Consider the following 6,448-nt stretch of genomic DNA (forward strand, 5'->3'; position numbering starts at 1 on the left):
ATTAATGGTAAGTGGCAAGCACACCCTTTATATTAACCTTGATATCTTTTAAAACATGGCACAGATTTTCACAAAACAATCCTGTCCTTGGGTATGGTTGTATTCAGTTCAGAGTTAGAGAAGTGTATGCAGAAGGGTGTGTTTTAAGTACTGTTTGTTATTGGCAGTACATTTCATACCCCACAGTTCTGACTAAATGCGATACATATCCCTTCCCATATCGTTCATTCTGGAGGGTAGGAGGTGCCACCCCCACTAGTTCCTCCAGGAGTAATATGATCTCGGTGCCCCGTGGTCAATCTGTAGGCTGCCTAGCCGTATTCCTTTATGTGTGTCGAGTTTCCAACCCCCGGTAGTCCAATTAGGTGGGACACCTCTCCCTCCCATGTTGCAACCTTTGGCCCTCAAACAGGATGAGTTCACTTCAGGTCTGAAACCACACTTCCAAGTCAGATGCTTCTCTTCCTACCTTGGCCCCACTCTGGTTCGACCCATTTGTTTTCTGTTGTGTGTTTGTTCCTTGGTGTGTGGCAGTTTTTCAGTAATTGTCATCCTGTTCGGAGGTGAACAGCCAGGCTTTTAGACATCTTCTGAATTTTAGATGGTCCTTCATGTTAAACATGCTCTTGTTTAATGCCAAAGGATGGCAAGAGCAAGAACAAAAAAGGTAGACTATAAAAAGAAAATCAAAGATTTCAATTGACCAAAAATTATGTAATTCTGAACAAAATCACAAAAGAATATAAGAAGTACATTAAATTAATCAAAGTGAAGCACAATGGATTTTTGTACAGATTAACGAGACTTTAGAAATGCTAAAATACATACATGTTATGAGAAGTGTGAAAGGTAACACATTCTACAATCAGTACCATTGTCTCTCCTGTTGGCCTTTAAGAAGGAGTCTCAGGGCATGCTTTTGAAGAAAGTGCCCTCCCAGGTATCAAGGAAACCCCAAAACCTCCAGTAACATACACATTTGTTGGACATGTTCAGTTGTAATAATGGCATCAAATAGTATCTACCATTGTGAGTTGACTGCATTGTTTTTAAGGACTGAGGTATCTGGAAATGCAGACCAAAAATCGCTTTGGCAAGATCGAATCCGACCCTACCACGATCATGTTAATTAAATCCTCACAGCTTCAGTAATGCTGATACACAGTTCAGGTACATGTCATGTTGCTAAAATCCCTTATCGCCATTAAGCATATTAGGAAATGGGTGTGTGTTATTTCCAATGTCAAATTGATTCTTTTTGAATTGTCCTTTAGAGAAAGGGTTCAGTATTTAACAGTATTTAACAGAAAACCCCCATCAGCTATTCCTCTTTTGGCCGGTTTCTTCCCGTCAGTTACAATGCAATATGGAAGAGTTGCAGTCAAACTGTTCACATCTATGCTTACTAGGCAAAGCTTTTCAGATGATTATATTGTCAGGGAGCAGGCACTGTGCTGTATGCAGTATGGTATAATTTATCGCCCCCTACCACTCCACCCGGCCTTAACTGGCTTCCTGGTTATTCTCGCATTTCTAATCAACAATTCCTACATCATGTTTTCACACAATCTTTAATTTCAAGCTAACACACACTGGATTTACTTTGGCGTCCACGTTAACGAACTGGACAGTTTAATCAACGGCAAGCCAGTCACAGTCTGCTGCACTCACCTTGCCCATCTGTCAAATCTATACCTTTGTGCAACAGTCTTACATTTCATGTTCTCACACGTAGATAATGCATTCTTATACACATTAACCAACTGACCACTTTAATCAGTGGCACGCCTCCGTTGGCACGCCTGACGTTCCCCCTCTTAAGAGTTACAGAAACCGCTCTACTTGTGGTGTTATAGTAGGACATTTTGCTCGCCTTTGCTGGTACTGACGACTCCCTTTTTGGCTCGTTAGCTGCCCTACGCCGTTTTGCAACAACCTACAGAGGCTAAGGTGACAAAAGCATTTGAAAAAAACCTCTTCTACAAGGTTGACAGAAAAAGGACGATATGAAAACCCAGTGCTGAAAGGGCAAATGGTGCGAAGGTGAAAGAAAAACGCGTACTGGCTGGATGCATTTTCACAAACTGGATCTTTCGTTAAATCCACTGTTGTCGTTTTTGCCTCCAGGAGTGGAAATATTGAGAATAACAAGGGACAAAATGAATTGTTATAATATATAATATATATATATATATATATTACATGGCACTTTTTGGGTGGCTTATAAGTTCGCTCCCCCTGGACGATTCCTTACCAAACTTTGCAAAAAAAGTATATGGCCCACTCTGTCAAAGTTTGGTGAGGATTCGTCCGGCGGGGGGGCAAAGTTATAGGGGGGTCCCAAAACTTTTTTTCCCCAAATTTTGCTTGCGCCTACAGCCCAAACCGCTGGACGGATTTTCACCAAATTTGGACCAGCAGCAGCGGCTTAGTCCAGAAAGCGTGCTTTTGACCAAAAAAAAATTAGTGATTTCTGTGTTCGGTCCATGGACACACTTCCCTGTTCGCTCCACGGACAGTGTCCTGATTGGCCTAGCGGTTTACGTCATGTCCGCGGACATGCAGCGTGTTCGCTGATTGGACGGTGTGAAGCGTGATGCACGTCAGATTTTCGGTAGCGGCCGCCATCTTGGATTCGCGGACGTCCACGGACAGCGCGCTGAAAGTTTGTTTAAAATGTGTATTTAGTAGAGTGTGTTGTTGTGTAGGAGTGTTTGGGGAGGATGGGAGGGTTTGTGTTTGATTTGTCTACGGACATGATGGGTGTTCTGAAATGTTCTTAATAAACTGAATGGGTGGTGTTCTTAGGACTCAATATGTGTCCGTTTTGTTTGCAAGTAAGCCGAAACTGTTCCAAGAACACTCGCGGTGTCCTGAAATGTTCGCAAAAAAAAAGAAAATGGGGGTGTTCTGAGGACGCTGTCCATATTGTTCGTTGTCAATCGCAGTGTCCTGAAATGTTCGTAGGCGGTGTCCTGAAGACGCTGTCCGTATTGTTCTTTGGCAAGATGATTGTATTCTAAGAACACTCACGGTCGTCCTGAAATGCACACAAATAAACAAAATGGGGGTGTTCTGAGGACGCTGTCTGCATTGTTCATTGTCAAGCTGAAAGTGTTCTAAGAACTCTCGCGGTGTCCTGAATTGGTCGTACGGGGTGTCCTGAAGACGCTGTCCGTATTGTTCTCTGGCAAGTTGAAAGTGTTCTAAGAACTCTCGCGGTGTCCTGAAATGTTCGCAAATAAACAAAATGGGGGTGGGTTCTAAGAACTCACGCGGTGTCCTCAAATGTTCGTAGGGGGTGTCCTGAAGACGCTGTCCATATTGTTCTGTGGCAAGCTGAATGTGTTCAAAGAACACTTGCGTTGTCCTGAAATCTTCACAAAAACAAAATGGGGGTGTTCTGAGGATGCTGTCCGTATTATTCGTTGTCAAGTTGAAAGTGTTCTAAGAACTCTCGCGGTGTCCTGAAATGTTCGCAAATAAACAAAATGGGGTGTTCTCAGGACGCTGTCTGTATTGTTTGTTGTCAAGTTGAAAGTGTTCTAAGAACTCTCGCGGTGTCCTGAAATGTTCATAGGGGGTGTCCTGAAGACGCTGTCCGTATTGTTCTCTGGCAAGTTGAAAGTGTTCTAAGAACTCTTGCAGTGTCCTGAAATGTTTGCAAATAAACAAAATGGGGGTGTGTTCTAAGAACTCATGCGGTGTCCTGAAATGTTCGTAGGGGGTGTCCTGAAGACGCTGTCCATATTGTTCTGTGGCAAGCTGAATGTGATCTAAGAACTCTCGCGGTGTCCTGAAATGTTCATAAAGGGTGTCCTGAAGACGATGTCCCTATTGTTCGCTGGTAAATTGAAAGTGTCCTAAGAACACTGGTAATGTCCGCGGACATGAAAAGTTTATATAGGCCATAGTTGAAATGTTTACTGTATGGGTGTGATATGCTGCGGTGGTTGTGGCCAGGGGATAGAGTGTTGGGTGCATGACCTTGATCATGCACCCAACACTCTATCCCCTGGCCACAACCACCGTAGCATATCACAGTTATAGTTGCTTATAACTTTGGGTCAAAAACAAATTTATAAGGAACAAAGTTATAAGATATTATGGGTGTGATATGCTGCAATGGTTATGGCGATGGTATAGAGTGTATAATATACTTACTGTTTGGTTTAGTAACTGGAGTAAATGTATTTCTTGTTAATCTCTGTGATAAAAGAAAATAGCATGTTAGTATTAGTATTTTGTAATGACATATTACATTGTATAATTATTATTATTTATTTTTTTGGACCCTCATATTTAGTAGATTACAAACCAGAGTACTGTGCAATTTGCTCAGTTTCTGTGTTTGTTGCTAAAATCATTGGGTCTGTGGGAGAAAAAAAAATCCATGTTGGATTAAAAAAAAAACTTTTTTGTTATGCTGCTACAGTTTATTTCTTTGTTTTCAGTGTTCACTTGTTGTTTCTGGCTAATGGTTTATACTTTGGGATGTTGCATTTATTTGGACCAGTAACATATCATTTATTTGTTTGGATATTAGAACATTTTGGAGCAGTTAGATACCAGAAGGCGTATTCCAACTGTCTATTTATTGATATATTTTAGTGCTATTGATGTATTTGTTTGGATATTGTTACATTTTTGGACAGTTAGATATCAATTGGCGTATTCTAACTGTTTATTTTTTTATATATATTTTAGTGGTATTGATTTATCTGTTTGGATATTGTTAAATTTTGGGACAGTTAGATACCATTTGGCGTATTCTAACTGCCTATTTTTTGCTCTAATTTAGTGGTATTCATTTATCTGATTAGTTGTTGTAGAATCTTTGGGCAGTTATATAGCTTTTGGAATATTCTAACAGTTTATATTTTTTACAACAAGTTTAGTTAAGGTTTAAGAACAATTTATTTATCAAATTTTGGTTTTAAGAACATTAAATAAGCATTTGTAAGATTTGCTGGAGATCTCTGCTTTAAAGTAATGGTACTATCATTGCATTCAAACCATCCACATTTCTTTTTTATATATGCAGTGTAATGACCTGCATTGGTTGTGACTCCTGCGTGGTAGAGTATACCTATTGTTGTGAAGGTTTTCTTGCCAAGTGATATTTGACCATGTGTGAATCCAGTCAGCTTGCAGTTGTTTTTGGTACCATCTGCATTGTAACGTAGAAACATTAGTATTACGTAGTTACTATGTGTTTGTATTACTAATGTGGAGCAATTATCTGAATTGCAGGTAGAACATAATCTACCATGGTTTGCATTTTGTACAAGTTGCTGAAATTGAATGGATTCACAATTAGGTATTGATATATATACAAAGCGTTCATTGAGGATTTCTTCTTGTGTCACATTGTTGCAGAGAGTGCATGTATGTTTCCACATGTATGAAATCTGGATTATTCCAGATTGTTTGCTGCATTTCTGTGAAGTACTAACCTTTGCATACACAATGGGTTGTACTGTGTAAGTAAATGTTGTCAACAATTGGTGGTAATTGAAATAGAATGTTCATTGCTACATTTGCGTAGCAACTTACACCAACTATATTTGAGAGTTGAAATGGAGCAGGTAGTTCTGTATCTGAATGCTTTTTTTGGAGTTTGTCTTCCTTCTTTGAAGAAGTACCTGGTTTTCTTTCCCTAATTGATTCTTTTTTGATTGTGGTACTTGATGAAGTATTACTTTCTTTTACTCTCTTTGGAGGATTTGCAGTGACATCCTGTTGCATTTCTGTTTGATTTATTTTTCTTTTATAACGTTTTACTTTTTGTGGAACAGAATATGTGTTTAGATGGGGGGTTTATATTGAGCGAAGTCTATTGTATTCTAAAATGCAAGGAATATCAGCATTTATTTTACTTGCATCAAAGTTGATTAGAAATAGACCATCAAGTGTACGTAAGCGTGATAGTGCTACGTAGCTCATGCCTTCTTTAAAGACTGTGTTACCAATATCTATCATTGTCTAGGGTAAGACCTTGTGATTTATGAATCGTGACTGCGTATGCAAGAGTTAGAGAAAATTGTTCTCTGTGTACATACATGTCTTTGAAGAGAAGGAATTGAGCTGTTGAGCGTCTTATCCTTTTTACTTCTGAAAGTTTGTCAAAGAGTATTATTGACAAACTGAATTTTGTTGTCACGTGGGTATGTTTGAAAGCCAACAACTGTACCCAGTGCTCCATTAACTAGTCCTCTGTCCATGTCAAGGTTACGTTTAAGCATTACTCTGCAATTTAAGGATAATTTTAATATCTTTTCTAAGCCTGCTGTGTTTGAGATTGATTTTTCTAAACTATTTAGTCTTGTTGCGGCTTGGTCACACATAGGTAGTGTCATACCATGTACATCTAGTTTGTCTGTGGCGCAAATTTCCATTATTGGTTGCATTTATTTACTTAACATTATTCAATTGAATTTGAAACAGC

Source organism: Ambystoma mexicanum, chromosome 7q, assembly GCF_040938575.1.
Source record: "Ambystoma mexicanum isolate Mex_15411 chromosome 7q, UKY_AmexF1_1, whole genome shotgun sequence".
Classification (NCBI taxonomy): Eukaryota; Metazoa; Chordata; class Amphibia; order Caudata; family Ambystomatidae; genus Ambystoma; species Ambystoma mexicanum.